Raw genomic sequence first — 22,610 nt, 5'->3', positions numbered from 1 at the left:
TCCCATTTATATTATTAAAATGTGTAAAGTATTTTTTTTAATATGGTTGATAATTAACCATATTATCAAATTGAGAAATATGAACGTTTGTTACTTAATCGCGCTAACACGGCTGGATGTATTTGAATAAAAATTGATATACCTATACATATACATATCTACATTAATACATGCCTGTGATTAAAACTCGCATGTATATTTCATACTGTAAGTAATAAATACTCCTAATGGTAATAAAAATGGCATTATTGATATGATCAAAAATGCTTGTGTATGTAGATGTACATCTTCCTATAGATAGATTTGCCACGTTCATAAATAATCAATTTTTATCTAACTGTTTTAATCAATCTTATTAACAACTAAATATTTAACTAATTACCCAAAATACCTTTACCGTCAGAGTTTAGAAGTTTCAAGAACTTTGAAAATCGTTTAAGTCATCTCATTAATAAGATTGAGGTTAGTTTCAGGTCGAGTTGACAACTTCCTCACACAAGTTTGGTGATACCTTGTCGCTGCAGAAACTGTCTTCAAGGATTTATTGAGATTCACCCAACTTTATCAAGCTTGTCTTATACATTTATCAAATTATTGTGTGTGAGTACAAACAATTCGTCTTTACTAGTTTACATTCTATTATAAAAAGTATTAAATTAACCCAGAAGATTAAAATAATATATATATATATATATATTAATAGCACGGCATGTTGGTGATAAATTTAATTTTAATAATTGCCACATACATGAGTGAACTAGAAATCGACATGATATTTTTCTTCCTTAATTTTTGTTGCTAACTTACTCGTTCACAAAACATAACCAAATCATAACTTAGAAAATATACTAAAGTTTTTACAAACATAGTCATTATACATGTATTTTTTAAGTATTTTCAATAATAAAGATAAATATTAACTGAAAATTTAAACCTAATTATTTCAACTATAATATTAAGTAGGTAAAAGACAGACAAGCACTTTGTTTATGTGTTTTAACAATCTACTTTATAATTTACAACAATTCAAAATCGTCATCTTATCTACAAGTATCGAATGAAAACAACTCAAATTTCTTAAATTAGGTACTTTATTGGATAGAAATGTTCAACAAGCATTGAGCTACCATCAATAAACTCGTTGAAACCAATTAAAGCCGATATTTTAATGGGAATCAGTGTAATAAACGTTTTAATTTGAAAAGTCTAGAATGGGCTCGCTAAAACTCTATTAAAAGCTAATAGAAGGAATTCCAACATTTCAAAATAATTAACTCAGGAACATCTAATTAATAATTGAAATTTAGATTAAGTACACTTTATTTTGTTTATTACGTACGTAAGACTGGGTTTGATTGTAAATTTATAGAACAATATTTTTTCTATCATCATTGTAATTATAAGGATTTATTTTTTCCGTCCCACTATTTGTCATAGGTTGGCAGCAATGTAAGTCAGATAATAATTATATATTTGTAAAGGCGAAACTTCCTTATTTTAACAGAAAGTATTAATAAATAACCCTGGACAATTAACACAGCACCAACTAGTCACAAGATAAGCAGAGCTCGTGTTATGGGTACTAGACAACTGATATAAATACTGAGATATATATTTTTTGTAAATATATATGTATAATTAATATACAATACATAAAAAATACCCAGACTGATACAAGCAATCATACTCATAAATACAAATTTTTGCATAGGAATCGAACCCGCGACTATCGCAAGTGAAGCAGTATGCTAAATTAGACCACCAAGGCCGTCATACGTGATAGATAAGACAAACGTTCGAATTACAACTCATACTTCAATAGCTTGTTATATACGCTGCATTACAATAACCTATACTACTATACAAAATAGTAGTACCTATAGTAGGAGAGAAAATGACGCTTTTTGTCCAACCACCCGGTGCCAAGACCACTAATTACTGAACGTATTTAGTATAAACTCTTCCGAAACCATTATACATTAATGAACTTCTATTTATAAACATTGATAGAGCCAAAATGTTAAGTATAAAAATGGTTTTAAGTATTTATAATATCTAGTTTTTATAATATTAATATATTTATAATATTATATTTCTATAAAATTTAATCAAAACACTAACTATAGTTTAGGATATTCTCTTATCTGTGATTCCGGTGTCAATTTCTGTGTAACTAACCGTGGTTTAAAAATTTAAAATTACAATCTTTGTAATAAACTATGTACCTACTATTTAACTCTGGAACGCTAAAGATCGCTACTTTTATTACTATAGCTGAATGTTTTTAATTACATTAGTAATTATATGCTATTATTTATTTCAATATCAACTCATTACTCCTAATGAGACTGCGTGAAAAAGTATGGTCTTGGAGATCAAATTTCAGCGGCAAAACAAAGGTCACAATTTTATTATCTTAACTCTAGCGGGACGTAAAGGCCAAGATAAACAATTCGTACAAAATTTTATTATGATAAACGTATTAGCTTGCTTCATTATACGGTTGCTCGTAAATCTCCGACTTTCATAAGCAAGATAAAATGCGGTGATAACAGAAGATGTTTTCTACGGCAGTAAATTGCCTCAACCCTCCTATGGACCATCCGATGAGTCTTATCATGCCGTTGTTTATGCTATCAGGGTTTTAAAGGGTATCTCTAAATTAAAATGTGGGTAATGAAGTCTCATTATAACATAAAGTAATGTTTGTTCCAGCAATCACCCATACAAATTTTACAGCATGTTTTATATATTATGAAACTATTAAACTGGTTTATCTATAAGTTGCATACATTTAGATGAAAATTTATGCATATTATTGACGAGAATAAATTATTTTTTTATAATGTATTTCCCTCGATACATGTAATAAAAGTAAATATAGGTAACGCGATGATATACATGTAATAATTACTATAACTTGGTAAGCATGATATATTGTATAAGCATAGATTCTTCAGCCTGCCCCGGTGCAGAACCTAACATTCTGATCATGCACCACTCCCAAGAGCCTTCCGTATGCTTAATGAGGCATCTGTATTTTTCCACTTGACATATTTAACTGAACTGCCACAGAGTTTCACAAAGCAGTAACAATTTTTTTGGTGGCATAGTATTAGAGAAGTATTAGGATCTAGATTATTATATTCATTGTAATTTGTTGTTGTTGTTTTCTATTTTTTTATGTGTACCTTTGTTCCTTGGTGAGTGCATTTGTATTATACATAAAAATATAAGAAAAATTCGTCAACGTAAATCTTTGTAAATTAGGGTGATGTACTACAATAAAAAATACTACCCAAACATATTACCTATGTTAGAGATACTCTTTTTAGTATTCGTTACGCTCATGCTCAACGGTATTCACAAGAATCTTCCTGCCTCAATGTGGAAATTTAATTAAACTGAATACCACAGGCGCCTCTACTGGACTTAATATTCCAAAAGCGTCTAACTACTTCCAGATTTACCTATAATACTTATATAGAGGAAGTAATTCGCAAGATAGAGAATTTTAGTTTAGTTGACGAGCGTATTATTTCAAATAATAGACTTTATTACTGGTATCTTATTTATAAACTCATTATTTTGCGAATTGAAATATTTACACAAATCCAATTTATAATAGTCCCACTTATAAAATGTACTTAATATAGTTTTCAATATACCTAACACATAATTACAATTAGATACGGGTATAATCATATGACGGCCTTGGGGGTTTAGCGGTTTATATTAATTTGGATATTTCTATATATTATGTAAGTATGTATGTATTTACAAAAATAATATATTTAAGTATTTCTATCAATTGCCTAATATCCATAACATAATTTTTGCCTTGCAATATATTATTGATTACCAGAATCTCACCACCAACGGAATGACAACCTAGAATAATAAAGAAAAGAAAGTAAACATGAGTTAACCTCCAATACAAATTGTATATACATACGATATATATATATCTATATTGGGAAGGAACTGTCGCATATACATACGTATATATATATATATATCTTATAAATAATATTGCTGTATGATTATTATTATTATTACACTGTGTATGCTGAAACTAGGTATGTTAAAAAATTATATACATCACCTTTACGATCATACACCTCCTTGATCATACGATACGATAAATGGTCATAATATATTGCACTTATCTAATCACTTGACTTATTATACAGATATATCGGTTCATAGATTATGATCAAGGCTATATAATTGTTAATATTTGATATTAGTACAATAAATATATGTTAAAAATTTTAGAATTTAAACCAAATTGGATTGAAATACTTGAAATAGTTGAAATCTGTGCATCTCTATAACTTCAAAGCGCGTCCTGATTGGAAGTACGGCTGAGTGCTGTAATTGCATTGGAGGGCTTGCATTAAGAAAAGAAAGCTATAGGCCTGAGAGAAGTCAGAGTTTAGGTTGAACCTATATATGTCAATAATTAATTAAGCAGATATTAAAAACAAATTTTATATATTAGCTTAAATTAATTAAACTAATGAATTATATTATTTGAAGTTATTCCTATGATCTCTTTAAAATGAAAGAATGATAAGTAGAATATTCCGCTTAATGAAATTCTGGAAAATAGGTTTACGTTAGCAAATGCAGCCCAAATGAGCGAGGAATCTCATTTAGGACAGCACAGAGACTTTGACTAGCCTAACGTGACAAGATTTTTTTTCATTAAGAAAATACGCTCGCACGTTCCTACGTACGTAACATTTTTCGACTCGACTTAAAAACCAAAGAATTAAATAACGTTTTCATTGTGTAACTCAATGATATAGTAAGATCAATTTAGAAATTACTAAGTTTTAATTAAAATTATTTTATTATTTGCCATTGTTTTTCTTTTGTCGTGGGGACGAAGCAAGAGCACCGCTCTTTTCATTTCTACGGTATCGTAAGAAGAATCAAAGCCAAGCGAAACAAATTACAGTTGTTAAGTTATTCAGCTACCGGGTAGTAAACAAGAATTATCATTTCCGTAATATGCCAGTATCTACTGGCAAAAATAAATATTTTTTTATTTCAAATCATGATAAAATATACAATTCGTTTTACTAAAATTGTCAAAAACCAAGATGAATATGCGAATACCTAAATGTAGATGTTTATTAAACAACGACTAAATGTTAAACTCGCAATTTCGCAGATGCGATATTCATATAGGTATGTTATATACGAATAAGTTTTTTTTTGTAACCTGATTGGAAGCACAAATAAGATAATATTATTACACATTGGAATGAAACAATCACTAAATGTTGCAAGAAACTCCTGAGATGATCCTGCATAAATGTATAGGTAAATAGATATAAACGCTATATATGTTTTGTTAACTCGTTAACGTAAGTACTACGTTTTTGAAAAAAAATCAATGTAGGTAAAATGCTTCTTGAGTACGTTTTAATAACATGACCTAATTCAATAATGATATGGCATTTTTATAAGGCAAGAGCTGTACCAATAAGTGACTTGAAGTATATTCAATCCATACTTCAAGTCACTTATGCTATATTACAATATCGTATATTAGTGAGTGTATCTAAAATAGATAAACTAAAAGTACTTTGCTTTTATCATTTTACTCTCATGATAACAATAGTGAAAGCCCATAATCCCTTTGTCCCAGCAAGAGATCGAAAAATCCTTTATCCCTCAAAGTAGCTAAGCCCTTTTATTCAGGCCATCTGCGGGTCGACTAGAAAAAACATCCGATCACTCTTTACTTACGTTGATTGAGATATTCTATTGTTGATTTTATGTACGTAACTGTTGTTCCATATTACAATACTTTATATTTTTGTATTTCATACGTTAAAAAGCATTCAAAATTCATTATCTGGTATGTAAACGGACAATGAATTTTATTTATTTATTTAATTTGAATCATTATTATTTAAATTCTTAAAAATCTGATTACATACCATTTCCTGATTTATGGCATTACAAGTACCTTCTTAATTTATACTTCACGTCCTTCCGTCCATTCGTATGGTTGTCTGTCTCTCTATTAATACGTTTTCAAAATAAACAGTAGAAGATGTGGTCACATATAACAATTAGTGATAATATAATATTTTAATGTACAAAAACATAAATCTTTCAATAAGAATTACATAAAAGTAAAGATCCAGTAAAATAAAATATCAGGAGATATCTTAGTTTATTGGATCTTTATATACGTGAGAATTTTCTGAAATCATTTCAAAGGCTTCAGATCCGTTACAGTGTCGTTGTGAAAAGTGCAAGGGGAGGATTATTCTGAGCACGCAGTTACCTTTTTTTACACAAAGACCATCACTGTCGCAAAGGAGCATGTGCACAGAACGTTTGTTCACTGCATTTGCATTGCAGATTCGTAGAGCATCGCTATCTCGTACCACTCACATACGACGTGCAGGATTTAGCACTCAGATTATAGTACCAAATTAGCATGAAACCTAAACAAGCTTGACAATAGTGCAAATGGAGTGAGCTAAGCTCCCGTTAGTCAAATTTATTCATATAAATTAATATACTACTTCAACTAAATGGTACTTTATATGTAAATTTAATCTAAGTCTAAATAATGGCTAGATATTTGCAAATTTAATATTATTGTTGACTAAAGTTTATACAATATATTTAATGTCAAGTATTTTATTTTAGTTACAAAATTTGTCTACAGGCTTCACAAGTTAACAACATCGTTATCGTTTCCAAGGCTATTGAGATTGGAATCTATGTATATTATGGCTATTTTAGCTTGTCATTTACAGCACACTTGAATTCAGCAGTCACCTAGTCTCAGTAGTCTTAGACAGATTACAATTAATTTATTATCATTATGTTACGAGTATTTTATCTGTGTAGTTAGCTAAAATTTAAAATTTATTTTTATTAGTTACTAACCTATTTACCTGCCTATGTGTCCGATGTTGTCCGTTGATGCCATAAGTGTTTTATATGGATAGTTTATTATTTTTTAAACAGAATGTATGTAGTTGTTGTTTGTTTTTAAACAAAATGTTAAAGTTCTAACCCCAAAAGTTTGTGCTATGCATTGACTGATCAGTCTAGTCTGTAAGAAGTTATAAGGAATCTGAAACTACTACTTGTTTGCTACCTTTTCACGACCAAATAGTTCAACGTAACTTAAATTCGATGTGCTAATATATGATGATATGTTGAGGACGGATATAGGCTATCTTTTATCTTTTTATTGTTTATAGATACCAAATCTATTTTTATATAATTCATCATCATCATCATCTCAACCCGGAAGACGTCCACTGCTGAATAAAGGCCTTCCCCATAGATCTCCAATCAGTCCTGCGCTGCTTGCATCCAATGCCTTCCAGCGATCTTAACCAGATCATCGGTCCACCTTGCTGGAGACCTTCCCACGTTGTGTCTTTCGGTTTGCGGTCACCACTCGAGGACTTTACTACCCCATATAATTAATTTATATATATTAATATACCTATATTGATTTACTCTTTATTGCACCGGAAGTATTTTACAAAGAAAATTAATAAAATAGACTTGTTTGCTGGAGGAATATTGCAGTGGTTGATTTGTTTTAAATTGAAATTAATTGAAATAAATTAAAAGAATATTTTAAATGTATTGTACGTTGATTTTAATAATGACGCCACGGAAATTTGTATATAAAATATCATCGATATTTTATTTTTATAAATAAAGTAAAGGGCTATTTGCGATCACAAACATGCTCCCGGCCTAACGAAGTTCCCTTAGCACTACTTAATGTTAATCGTCAAGCACAGATTACATTAGCTTATAATAGACTTATAAAGAATACAAATAGCTGCATAATAAAAAGAAATTACAATTATTGTGTGGACTGTATTTACATAAACTTAATGTTAAAAATTATAACTATAAGTTACAAAAACAACTACTGTTCTACTAATAATACAAGCTTCTATATAGGACGGTGATATTCCCCAGTGGCAGTTTTTATAATTGCAGACCGAACTAAGTTATCGCTACTATTTTTGTAGACATTAATAATTATGCCAAGCGGGCAACAGGCAGGTGGAGTATTCTCGTCCTTAATTAAAACAACACTTCCTACTTCTAGATTATTACACTTGCCTAACCACATAGATCTAATCTGTAGTTCAGACATCTGTTTGAAGCGAGTAATCCTTTGAAACAATGACACTCTGTTTTCGTTAACATTACATATATTTGGTTCTGGTAAGTCCACAATAGGCGTCCCTATGAGAAAGTGTGCCGGAGTTAGCACGGCATATCATAATGTGATAAAAGAATGCGTGGAGAGATTACCAACAAGTTCCAAATGAATAGCACGCGTAGCCAAACAGATTATTAGACATATGTATCCCTTAGTGTATTTACAATTGCGTTGCATATTACTCCTAATATTAATGGCACCACTAAAATCAATGCCGACCTGCGTGAACGCACTCACTAGAAACACCCTGGGACTCGGCAGCGAAGACATTTGTTGCTCACAAGTTTGCGCTTTAAACCTTATGCACCGTACACAGCGGTGAATCACCTTTTTAACTTCGACTCTACCATTTATAGGCCAGTATCGCAGTCTTACATTGGCAAGAGTGTTTTGTATGCCCGAGTGTAAAGGTCTGTAGTAATACTGTTCTATGATCAAGGATATAATGTGTGACTGTGGATGTAAAATGATCGGGTGTGTATGATTATATTGAAAAGTTGAATGTTTAATCCTTTCGTTAAAACTAATAATACTTACGTCGTCTAGAAAATATTTGAGCTTTCGTAATGAACTAGTTTTAAAAGTAAATGTGTATTTATTTGTGTTTATACTTTCCAAGGTTACTAATTCTTTCCTTTTTTTACTAAAGTAATGTTCTTGTAACATTCGAATAATAAAATTATGCGAAAAATCTATCAGACACTGAAAGATAGTGACGGTCCTTTTCTTTAATGCGGGTATTTTTGATAAATCTAAATATGTATGACATAACTCTATTAAGTTTAGTAAAATTAGAATACTTACAAAGATAATCTAAATATAGTGTAGAAGGTATAGTTACTGTATGCGCGGTTTGTGCTTAAACTTCAATTAATTCTAAGTTTCTGTCCTGTTCTGAAAGTAACTGTGGCGTAGAAATGGGCCACTCATTGCTATTGTAGTAGATCCAATTGGGTCTATGCCACGACAAAAAAGGTGACAATAACTCATTTGTTCTAATGACATGTGTGAGTAAATTTTTATATTTTTTGTATAAATTAGAATATTTGAGAAACCTTGCCTCTAATTGTAATAAACAACGGTATGCCGTAATCAATGAGTTCCCTAGATTATTATCAATTAAACTTTCATTGATTGGCATGTTAACGGTGTATCGGCCTCTGTTATCGACAGTTGTGGTGTTTAGAAACAACTGCTCACAGTAGAGTTGGTCAGGAGTAAATACTGGCTTACTATTAACAATCTCTTCTTGTTTCCAAAAACGTGATAGTATCTTATTATAACTATTATTAATTGAAAGTAGACTTATTCGTTGATAGTTGTGCATGTACGATAGGCTGCTTGTTTATCAAGAACTAAAGTGCCAGAAATAATCCAACCGAATACAGAATAAATTAAATGTGGTAAATTTGTACCTAGAGTCATGTGACCTTGTGTAATGATGGAATAAAATAAAATTGACAACCTATAAGTATATCGATTTCACTAGATATGTGAAAAGTCGGATCTGCCAGTGTGCGAGCTTGTAGTTTAGGTATGTTCCAATTGTCAGTATGGATGTAAAAGTGAGGTTGAGATACGGTAATCTTGTCCATAACTAAGCATGTGATATTGGCTATAAAATTACTCGTGCGTGATGCAATGTTTGTTTTAATACAAACATTTGATTGTTGGTGAGATGCACCAATACCTAAAATAGAATTCAGAGTATTATCCAGTTTACACTTAAGTTTGAGCGCTAACCTGCTTGTAATGAGGTTTACCTCGCTGCCGGAATCCAAGAGGTCTCGAACAGTGTGCCACTGTCCAGTCGCATCTTGAATCCTTATGATAGCTGTAGATAACAGTACATGTATGTCACTGTTAGTACTCGTATGAGTTGTGTGAACAACAGGAGGCCTGTTGTCAACGTGGTCACTGTATGTCGGCATCAGTTGAGGGGTTAAGTTACAGTTGAGGGCAGGCACAGTGGGCACGGAGGCCGTCGGCGCTGTCATAGTGGGTGCTGCAGATGCGAGCCGTAAAATTGCTACAGGTGCAGGCGTAGATGGTTGTTCAATATTATTAGATTGAGAAATTAATGAGTTAACTAATATCGGACGGCTTTGCATATGCAACATAGTATGATGTCGGCCACGACAAGTAAGACATTTATGTTTTGAACATCTATGATTAAACTTATAAGGCTTTAAACAATTGAAGCAAAGAGTATTAGTTTTAACAAACTCGTTACGTTGCACCGGAGACAATTCCATGAACTGTGGACATTTATATAGAAAGTGTTCACCTTTACACATAACACACACACTATCGCAGGTAATGACAGATGCGTTATACGATACCTTAGTGTGCACGACGCACCTTTTTAGACTTTTATTATATTTTTTTATATATATATTTAAATATTTTATGCTTCGTTCGATTTTTATTGTCAATTTGAAATATATGTCTTTTACCATCAGCGACCATAGTTTCTCTTAAAACTAAAATTATAATATAAAATATATACAGTCCTTAAGAAACTATTAATAATTAAAATATTGGTCCTCTCGCCAACAAAGAACCCCTTTCCCACCATTCAACACGGAAGCCCTAACATCCCCACACCGACTGCAATCGCTAACATGTAACATCGCTGAAATCGTCAGCGACACCGCTAGTTCCGTTTCAAGTTAGAAGGTACCATAAATAGGCAAACTTTAAAAATTGAAGCAGATGCGCAAAAACTTGCAATGTTGGAACGCACTATTTTGGAACGTCTCGTTATGGAACATGAGCGCGCTGCCTTGGAACTTCGCAAGCAAGCACAGATCGCCGCTTTAGAGGAAAAAGCTAGCGTACGTACATATTAGCCGACGCTCTAACAATTATATTTCTGACAGGGAGGTACGAAAATGGTTTGACACAGTTTTAGATGCAGCTATAACTGCAGTAGAAGTAGATGTGCAACCGCAAAACGTTAAAATAAATTTCTCTTGTAGCGAAATCGCTATTAATATAATAAATCGTTCTGCGGCATCTTCGGCACCTTTACAAATATCTCCTTTGGAAAGTTTACACTCTTTCTCGAGGAGATAAAAACGATACATAATAGCATCTATACTATGCCTGCCACGAATTCTCAATATTATTTTCGTCCTATCCTAAAAGAACATAATATAACTAATGATTTAGTTAATAAAAGGTCTTCTGTTGATAAGACTTGACAGAGCATTATCAACATAGACAATTGCTTCAATATCAAACGATAATAAACTGAAGACAAAATCTGGAGATGGGCGTTTTTCATTCTTTGATGGGAAGCCCTCATACTGGTTTTTCGCCAAATGTGTCTACGACAACACGCAAGCAACATACTCAGCTGCTGGCAACTTAACTGGAAGTGGGATGGCGCTGCGAGGAGCTGCACATGATTCTGAGGCATTGCTGTTAGCTTCTGTTCGAGATCTCATTAAAGTAATGCTGATTTCTGTAATAACAGCACCATCTTTGTGGGTGCATATGTAGAGCTAAGAATATTGTACTTAAAGACGACCTCAGATCTTACTGTTGCACCAGTTGTCTGCACTGCGTACTCAGCTAGTCCCTATTTGCTAAAACGGGAGCATGTGCACGACGCACCTTTTTAGATATTTTTATATATATATATTTAAATATTTTATGTTTCGTTCGATGTTTATTGTCAATTTGAAATATATGTCTTTTACCATCAGCGACCGTAGTTTCTCTTGAAACTAAAATTATAATATAAAATATATACAGTCCTTAAGAAACTATTAATAATTAAAACTTAGGTTTTGAAGTAGTTTGAGGCTTGCTATCACTTCCTTTGTCATTAATAAGACCATATGACGTCATTCGCAAATTCAAGAATTGTAGCAGCTCCTTAAGTGTAGGTATATTGCTATCATTTCTGCTCAGTTCCCACGATGGACTTAATGAACTGTCCAGCTTCTGAGTGATTAAGAAGACTAACAGGACATCCCAGCTATCCGTGTTAACATTCAGAGCAATTAGAGAATCTAGGTTTTGTTGTAAGATGTTAAGGAACTCTTTTAAATTATTTCGAGTGATAGTTGCGTGATTGAGAAATGACTTTAAATGTGTTTTACTACGATAACTTTATTGTCATACCTGGTAATCAATATGTCCATAGCTTTTTGAAAATTGTCGTCGGAAATAAGCAATGCGCTTACTAACTTGGCAGAAAACCGGCGTTAAGCGTTATTGCGTTTCGCATGGTGAGCTGTAGGTTCCGGATGCCCCTCCCCCTCCCCCTATCCCTTTCCTACTTCCTTCCCCTACCCACCCCTTTCTTACATACCATGGCAGCGGAATATAAGAGATTTTTACCCCAGGGTGGTACCAGTAACCGTGTTACTGGAGAATCCACCCCTGAGATATCAAACTCAGGCTGCCCTGCGTATTCTGGGGTGGGCAATACTCCGCTCAATTTGACCAACAGGAAACCGAGCAAATCTCCATCGACATTTCCCTTGCTCAGAGTCAGTTTTTGCAACATCAGGGGAATTCATTCCAATCTCAACGCCGTCCACTACCACCTAGAGACGGCGAGGCCGGCTTTGCTCTTCCTTACGGAGACGCAAATATCCTGTCCCGACGAAATTTCGTACCTGACCTACCCTGGATATAGATTGGAACACCATTTTATTCCATGGACCGATGTGTGCGCTTATGTCAGATTGGATTTTTGCTGTCGCCGTCTTGGTACACTTGAAGGTACTGACCTGTCCATTTTATGGTTGCGTGTAGATTGCGATGACCACCCCCGCATCTATGCATGCTTATACAGGTCCCATAGCGGTAACACCGAAACTGACAGACTCATTGAACACGTCCAAATGGCTACAGATTTTTTGCTCCAACAGATTCCCTCCGCTGAGGTCGTGATTCTTGGTGACTTTAACGCCCATCACGCTGAATGGATCGGTTCACGTACCACCGACTATGCGGGGAGATCTGTTCATGGCTTTGCTTTGGCATATGGTTTGACGCAACTGGTATCCACGCCAACGCGAATACCTGATATTGTTGACCATATTCACTGTTGACACCTTCACTGTTGGACCTTCTGCTGACTTCTCATCCGGACGGATATCAGATCTCTGTGGAAGCCCCATTGGGATCCTCTGATCATTGTCTGATACGGAGCGAAGTGCCTCTCACGCGTCCTTCTTTGCCGCGATCTACTGGTCGACGTCGTGTTTGGCATTTTAAGTCGGCAGATTGGGATGAGATGCGAAGTTTTTTTGCATCTTACCCATGGGAGCGAGTTTGCTTCGCACTGGACGATCCTGATGTAATAGCTGAATCTGTCACCGATGTAGTACTTCAGGGAATGGAGATGTTTATTCCAAATTCCCAGGTACCTGTCGGTGGTAGATCTCAGTCCTGGTATGGCGGATCCTGTAGATCGGCGTCTCGCCATAAGCAGGAATGCTTCCGTGCCTGAATTGCAGCTATGAAGTCGAGTGATCCAGATACCAGTGCCCATAAAAGGAAGTATAACTCTGCTTCCAGGTCCTTCAAAAGAGTTATTGCCACAGCAAAGTCGGAGCACATCAGTAGAATTGGTAAGAGACTAAACAGTCTTCCATCTGGATCCCGGGCTTTTTGGTCTCTTGCCAAAGCTGCTCAGGGAAATTTCTTTCAGCCATCTTTTCTACCACTGCGCAGAGAGGATAATTCGTTGGCCCAACATGCTAAAGAGAAGGCCGATCTCCTTGGGTCTCTTTTTGCATCCAACTCGACACTGGACGATAGGGAGCAATCACCGCCGGTCATCTCGCGGTGTGAGACTTTTATGCCAGAGGTAAAATTTACCCTAAAGCTGGTACGTAAGTCTCTTTTCTCCCTTGATATCCACAAGTCGAGTGGGCCTGACGGTATTCCTGCAATTGTACTCAGGACGTGTGCACCTGAGTTGGCTCCGGTACTAACGCGTCTTTTCCGGTACTGCTACTCTACAGGTGTAGTCCCGAAACTTTGGAAGACGGCTTTGGTTCATCCGATCCCTAAGAAGGGAGATCGCTCAGATCCAGCTAACTATAGGCCCATAGCCATCACCTCCTTAGTCTCAAAGATAATGGAGTCGATTGTCAACCGTCAACTCCTACGATACCCAGAGTGAACCAGTTGATTTCTGATCGTCAGTATGGCTTTCGCCAGGGTCGCTCAGCTGGTGATCTTCTAGTGTATTTAACACATCGATGGGCAGAGGCTATTGAGAGTAAGGGGGAGGCCCTTACTCTCAATAGCCGTAAATAAATACACTAGAAGATCACCAGCTGAGCGACCCTGGCGAATCTGTTAGTCTGGATATTGCGAAGGCCTGTGATCGGGTTTGGCACAAAGCTCTTTTTTCAAAGCTACCATCCTTCGGGTTGCCTGCGAAGTTATGCAAATGGGTCGCCAGCTTTCTCGCTGATCGGAGCATCAAGATCGTTGTCGATGGTGCTTGCTCCGACCCATACTCTGTGAATGCTGGTGTTCCACAAGGCTGTGTGCTGTCTCCGACTCTGTTCCTTCCGCATATCAATAACATGTTACAAATCAACAACATTCATTGCTATGCGGATGACAGTACCGGAGATGCCTTGTACAGCGGCCATGCTAATATGTCGCAGGCAAAAGTTATAGAGTACCGGAACAAACTTGTGTCCGAAATCGAAACTTCACTCCATCAAGTTTCGGTTTGGGGTCAGGAAAATTGTGTTCAATTCAACCCCAAGAAGACACAAGTTTGCGTGTTTACCGCTAAAAAGAATCCATTTATCGTATCTCCTCAGTTTCAAAACACTCTCCTTGATGTGAAGCCAAATCTCGAGGTCCTTGGCGTTGATATATCCAGTGACGTTCAGTTTTGCGGTCATTTGGAGGACAAGGCTAAAATAGCCTCTAAAAAGCCAGGTGTGCTCAGTAGAGTGAGACGGTATTTCACGGCGGCCCATCGCTTGCAATTATACAAGGCGCAGATCCGGCCGCACATGGAATACTGTTCTCACCTCTGGGCGGGAGCAACACAATACCAGCTATTTCCATTTGACCGCATTCAGAACCGAGCAGCCAGAATCATTGGTAATCAACGTCTATGTGACAGACTCGACCCATTGGCTTTGCGGCGTGATATTGCATCTCTGTGCATTTTCTACCGCATATATTACGGGGACTGTTCTGAGGAATTGTTCGGATTAATACCAGCTGCTGAGTTTCACCACCGCACCACCCGCCAGAATCCTGATCATCTGGATGAATGGCGGTCTTCCACAGTGCGGTTTTCTAGAAACTTTTTGCCTCGCACAACCACATTATAGAACACCTTCCAGCAATGGTATTTCCGAACCGATACGATATTGAAACCTTCAAGAAAAGAGCTTATTCCTTTTTAAAAGGCCGACAACGTACTTGCAATTCCCCTGGTGTTGCGGGTGCTCATGGGCGGCGGTAATCACTTACAATTTTATAACACAGGGGACAAACGAGCCGCATGCTCGTTTGTCCCCTGTGTTATAAAAAAAAAAAACTAAGCCAGCTGCCTCTCCTTTAAGCACCGTTTTCAGGAATTGAAGTTTTCTCGCTGGTAACATGTTGCTGTTACCAATTGTCGTCATGAAGATGTTCTTGAAGGTCGGCCATTCGGATATCTTGTTTTCGAAGGTGGGTAAGGAGAGCTTGGGAAGAAGTACGTCATTACTGATGTGGCGGTCACATGATGGGGCACTTGAAAAGCTTGATCCGCTTGTAGGCAATCGGTGAGCATCAATAACTTTTTGTAGCGCCGCTCTTGTTGTATAATACCTAGTCTCAACCGCGCTCCGGTCCTCTTCATTTGCAGCTGACTGGTCGCCATCCTGGCTTCCATCGTCCTTCATCTCAATTAATGTCTGAAGTTCATCATACCTTTCTATTAACTTCTCAAGTTCCGCGTTGCGTGTAATATATTCATTGATATCGAATCCTTCCTTTTGTTGTTGTACAAAATTATATATTCTAGTTATTCGTCCTTTTATTGCGTTGCGTTGTGCTTTTATTCTAGAATATTCCTCCGCCATTTTATTACGTAATGACGATCGTATTGCAGATATATTGAATAAATATTAATTATTGTAGATATATATGTATTTCACAGAATGCACTAGTTAATTCGACTCCTTGAGACCAAAATGTTTGCTGGAGGAATATTGCAGTGGTTGATTTGTTTTAAATTTAAATAAAAAGAATATTTTGAATGTATAGTACGTTGATTTTAATAATGACGCCACGGAATGTTCGAGAAGGAGTGCAAAATTGTGTATAAAAAAAACATCGATGTTCTGTGCCTGACGTTCGAAATTTGAAATTTTATTTTTAAATAAAGTAAAGGGCTATTTGCGATCGCAAACAAGACTGTAAAATAAGAAAAAGTAACAAAGTACAAACGTCTTATAATCTCCCATAAGCATTCTTTTCAACACAACCTACATGTAGATGGAACATGAATGAACTAGAGAGATATAAGAAGGCATAAGAATAATATATAAATACTACATGCTACTTGCATACAAATACCATACAGATTATACCTATAACAATAAATTAAAATAATAATGCAAAACGCGGTTAGGAATGAGCTAAGAGGGAAGAAGGGTATCAGAATAAGCATAGTTTACATGGAAACGTGTGATTTAATAAAGTTCTTGTAAAGGAGTAGCATAGAGTATACTAGAGTAGTACATTGTATCAGGTACATTCAGGGCGAAACACTTAAGAGTTTATGGAAACTAACACCTCACTACTCACTCCTTACCCTCTAAGCTGATTATTTACTTTGAACGGAAAGCTTTGTTTTCCTTTTGTCCGAAAGCGGGAACCTTTGTCTATTATAAGAAATTTAAGTAGCTCCCAAAGTTGTAGACGTATAATCTGTTTTATTGAAACTTAGTATTTTTTGTTGGCTTGTATTACCTAGATTTTTTAAGTTGAAAAAAACCTTTAATGTTTTCTTATTAATTGAGTTTAAAACTTACTTAGCCAAAAAAAGTAGATAGATCTTTACTGTTTCAAAAGAAATAGAAGACAATTGAAAGTCGAAAGACAAAAATTGAAACAGTCTTTTAAAACCTTCATACAATTCGCAGCGGTCACGTGACCTTCAATAATTTATTTTCAAATTTCCACATTGTTTTTTTAGCGAATATGATTAAGTTTCAAGCGTGTTCTACCTGGCTTTTGTCTTGGTATAGCTTTTATGGTTAACTAAGTATATACTACACTAACAGGTCGACCTACACACAGTACTTTCTTAAACGTAAACATCGTATCTTTAAACCATAGAAATATTTGCATGTATTTCGTTGTTTCGCACTCACATTGAGCTAAGTGATTTCGTCCTCAATTAACCTTAACAACAACAATTTAGTCAGTAGACTTACAAATCTATGATCATACACAAAAAAAAAACATTTATATACCTACAACAATCTGTGTAATTATTATATTTTTTTATATAAGTCTTTACAGTTACAGAACATATATAAATAAGGATGTATTTAAAAAAAACAGTACGTTACAACTTTTTCAAAATAAACAACAGTTCAGAACAAGAAATTTATTGTTAACGTCGAACGAAAATGAAATTCATTGTATTCAAAAATCGTTTTCTGTGCGTCCCGTAAATCACGGGATTAAAAAGCTGAAAACGGCACTGGGATCGGGTCAGCAATATATTATCATGGCAAGGTACTTGATCGGTCGTCGAAAAACAAAAGTGAGTTCTGCAGTTGTCTTAAAGCGTCATGAGGCGGCACAATTTTATTAAAGTTTTCTACATTTTAACCGTTCTTATCATCTTGCATTTTATACATCATAACTTTGTTTTATCTATAATTGAATTCTCATGATATGGTGTTAGTAGGAATTTATATGTCGCCTGATTAAGGTGAAATATTCGAAATTTCTACGTTAACAGATGCTTATGGTATAAAATAAACCTATTTTTCCAATTCTTTCTTTCTATATTTAAGATATCAGGTATTTTTTTATATATTTTTTTCACCTTACAAAATCTAATACAAGTCATTAAAAACTAAGTTTCAATAAAACAGATTATATGTCTACAACTTTGGGAGCTACTTAAATTTCTTATAATAGACAAAGGTTCCCGCTTTCGGACAAAAGGAAAACAAAGCTTTCCGTTCAAAGTAAATAATCAGCTTAGAGGGTAAGGAGTGAGTGGTGAGGTGTTAGTTTCCATAAACTCTTAAGTGTTTCGCCCTGAATGTACCTGATATACATATATATTTTATAAGTATAGAGTACCATACTACATATACAACTATTTACTAACAAAGGTTAAGCAGATACTTAATGTATATTAAACCTATTGTTATGAAATACTACTTTGTACAGTTACATTTAAATATATATTTTTGTTTACAAATCGAAACGAAATAGTTATAGCCTACCAAAAGCACGCATGTAACAAACTTATTTGGTTACACAAAGGTTATTCACATAACATTAGAAGTTTTTCTTTGGGAAATCCCACGGGAACAATTGTCCGCAGGCAAAGCCGTAAGTACTTCTAATAATAGTAATTTATTTATTTCTTCAGGGTCAGCAACGTGCACCTGACATCCCTAATTTGCTAGTGTCCTTAGGCATAGAATCATATTAATATTATTAACTATCTGATCAGTGAAACTTCGTCACTTTTTTGCAATATTTTTTATTGTGGCACCATTCCTATTAGTCAGTTCGTGATATTATATTCCCTCTATAAATAGGCTATCAAACTCTAAAAGTTTTTCAAAATCAGACCAGTAATACTAGAGAATACCCTGAAAATCACAAACTTTACCTCTTTATTTTATAAGTATGGATGGAAAGTTTATGTCCTTAGACATGAATTTCATGAGTATATATAATAGTCATGAGTTATACTCACAAAATAGAGACATTAACCATCACTAGGAATTCATATTTCCTAGTGTTTTTAATTTAAATGGCAAATAAGTTGATATGGTACTATATATACATTTTATCATCACGCGTCCAGCCAGTGAAATAACACATTTGCATTTCTGTAGTATCACTGTCTTTTCGCACTCTACAACCAAAAGACAACTTAGGAAACTGATAAGTAAGATCGAAGTATCTACGTAGCGACCTTTAAAAAGTCTACCTCGGTGCTAGCAATATACCATGTCCAGTCGACGTCCACGTTATCCCCTTTGGAAAACATTGGGTTTCCAATCCAATCTTAATTCCTGTAGAATTTGGGCTAACTGGTATAACCTTATGATCATTTTATCATCTACCGCTGGCACACCGCCAGGGTAACCGTTTTTATAGTGGGTCGTTAAAAAATACATACAACCCTAAATTTTCACCTTCCTATCACCCACCCCTATTTTTGTAAATAGCAATTTTAATTTATATGGCCAAACAACGTTTGCTTGGGCAGCTATTATATATGTATATATATTATAGTATTATCTATGTCCACTCAGAAAGTCTGTTCTAAATATTGGAAAAATTATTATTATCTAATATTGAGTGAATACTTTTAAAAATTTTTGGAACTCAAAAACTAGATACATATTAAAATTGACTTTAAATTCAGTTTTCAGTTGAATTTTTCTATTTATGCAGACTTGTTTATATTTATATGTAATATTTTATTATTACGTAATGCGTATTCATTTAATTTCTGTATCTATATCCTTGTGATAATAGATAGATGATAGATATCAATAGCCTGCCTACCCACCTGCCAAAATAGAAAAGATTTATAGGTTTTTTTTCTCATTTCAATCTTGACTAATGAGTTAATTCCTCAAAGGCTACAGGTGAGAAAGCAATCAGAAAAGGTAATTTTTCACAAAATTTTATATTCTATACTCTCTCTATATGTACTTACTAAATAAACTTTATTGAATTATAATTTATATCTGGTAACTATATGATAAAGTTTACTATATATTAAATAAAGACTTATCTATCTCATTACCGGTAGACATCTGTTGATTTGATAATCAATAGATTAATTAAATAACTATTGCCTAATGGTGATCTGTAGGTATACGATATTCAAAAACTTTTTTAATGTAATAAGTAATAGTAGTAGTATAGTAATAAGGATCTACCTTATGTTTTTATTGGATACTGTGGTGTCTATACAAGTCATATATAAAAACTAAACTGTACAGTAACGTTTATTTAATTATAATTTGGCCACTTTTATCGCAATCTAGCAACTCGTCGGTACGAGCCGTCTGACTCTTATCGTAAATGTGTGGCCTTCATACTTAGAATGAGTTGACATGACATAACCTTCAAAATGTCTACTATTGCAAAGTACACAATTATAAATTAATCAGTTTTTGAATTTATCAATAATAATTTTATAATACGAAAGATAAGAATGTATAAGCAATCTTGGATAAAAATAAACCGTTATCATTCTAAATTTAAAATGTGTAATATAACATATTAATGTTTCCTCGTAATAATAATAATAACAAAAAATCAAAGGAAAGTTCCTAAATTACAACTATCTCATTTATCAGAGACCAAAACGAGGCATCCAATAGTTCCCTTTGAAAGTATAACACACGAGTACGCACCTAATCATTTGGGCCGATGCGGGTGTAATTCAGTAGGTATCGCAGGGTACCATTATTGTGTGACCTCTCACATAGCTATCAAAGGATGTTGTGAAAGAAAATAATAAAGAAGGCAGGGGTTCAACCATGAATAGTCATGTTGCGTCTTTGTTTCACAGGCCATAAGTATGTAACAACCACTTTTTATTGCAAGCCCATAAAGTAAAACAAACATCTGGCCCACAAATTACTAAAACTCGTAAATAGCAATGCAAATAAAATTTATATTAACATCGTACTACCTTATTTCAACCATTAGATTCATTATTACAAATTATGATAGAATATACTTATTTAATAAAGTCAGACTGTGAATGAATTACCTAATAATAAAAATATGGTATGTGTTTTCAACAACAGTAGTTACTCAGTAAAGAATTTTATAATTGACTTATATTTTTATTGTGACTAAGGAAGTACTAAACTTAATACTCTTATTGTAAAAAATAAACAGTAGAGCTCATAATATCTACCTGAGTACAGAATATATGTAAAAATACTGCAAAGAAGCATAATTATTAGTCTATTGACATTAATCGAGTAGCGTTGTTTATGAGATTACATCACTGAAAAATTTAGAATTAATGTATAATGTATTGTTTTCTTTAATGACTATGGTATGGCTTTGTACTATGGCACCTGTATGATACTTGTACGGCATGAGATTGACATGACAGGATCTGTTGTACACTTTCTGTTCCTAAAATGATGAAATCAAAAATAATGTTATACCTATTGTATTATGTAGAAGAATTACACAACAAGTGAAACTGTGCCGACAAGTAGGTAACAAACTTCAAAACTCAAATTTTGCAAATCGCTCCAACGAATACGCACGGCTTGAAACTCCGTGAAAAGTTTATATGAATTGCGTTTTAATGCCCTCTTAGTACAAAATTGATCGCAAACGTTTGAGTTTATTTTAGGTACAAGAAAATGTACATTACCTTTAGAAATCACTTGCATAAAAAGTTTTATCACATTATATTCAAATCAAAATATCTTTATTCATGTAGGCCTATTATAGACTCTTATGATATGTCAACTCGAAGTGCTTTCTTTTATTAATTCTCTCTGCTTCTTCTACTTATGAAAGTGGAAAAAGATAAAAGATATTATACGTTCAGGAGAGATAAACTATGTAGTTTATCTCTCCTGAACGTATAAAATCTTTTTAAATAATAGCAGACTCCTAGATCTCTACCTACCTGCGCTTTCAGTTTTATTGATTGTTAGTATATTACCAAAATTAAACTATAGATATTGTAGCGCGGTGTAGCTACATAATTTATTGTTTATTTAGCTACACCGCGCTACATTATCTATAGTTTAGTAGTGTAGTACAAACTCACTCACTTACTCTATAAAGGAGTCTGTATACAGGTAAAATAATTGTACTGTTTATTGTACATGAGTAAGTTCATTTGGTAGTGTGGTTCATGGCTTATTAATAGGTAACGCGTACTTTGGACGTGTAGTCGTAACGTGGACTAACTATTAACTGAATTTAAACCTATATTCTCTATATATATAAACGAATGGAATGGTCTTGAGTGTTGACAGAAATATTACGAGTGTAGGCATATCGCCAATAGTCCATTTTTTATGTTATTGAAATGGCAAGGAAGCTGACACGAACAGCACTACGTATATCACGATTTGTCATGTGACGCAAGCGATACATACATGTGTTGTTATTGCGGAGGTCT

Source organism: Achroia grisella, unplaced genomic scaffold, assembly GCF_030625045.1.
Source record: "Achroia grisella isolate CSIRO2021 unplaced genomic scaffold, CSIRO_AGI_Agris_v1 utg241, whole genome shotgun sequence".
Taxonomy (NCBI): Eukaryota; Metazoa; Arthropoda; class Insecta; order Lepidoptera; family Pyralidae; genus Achroia; species Achroia grisella.
The sequence above is the reverse complement of the archived record's forward strand: the minus strand, read 5'-3'. Positions refer to the sequence as shown.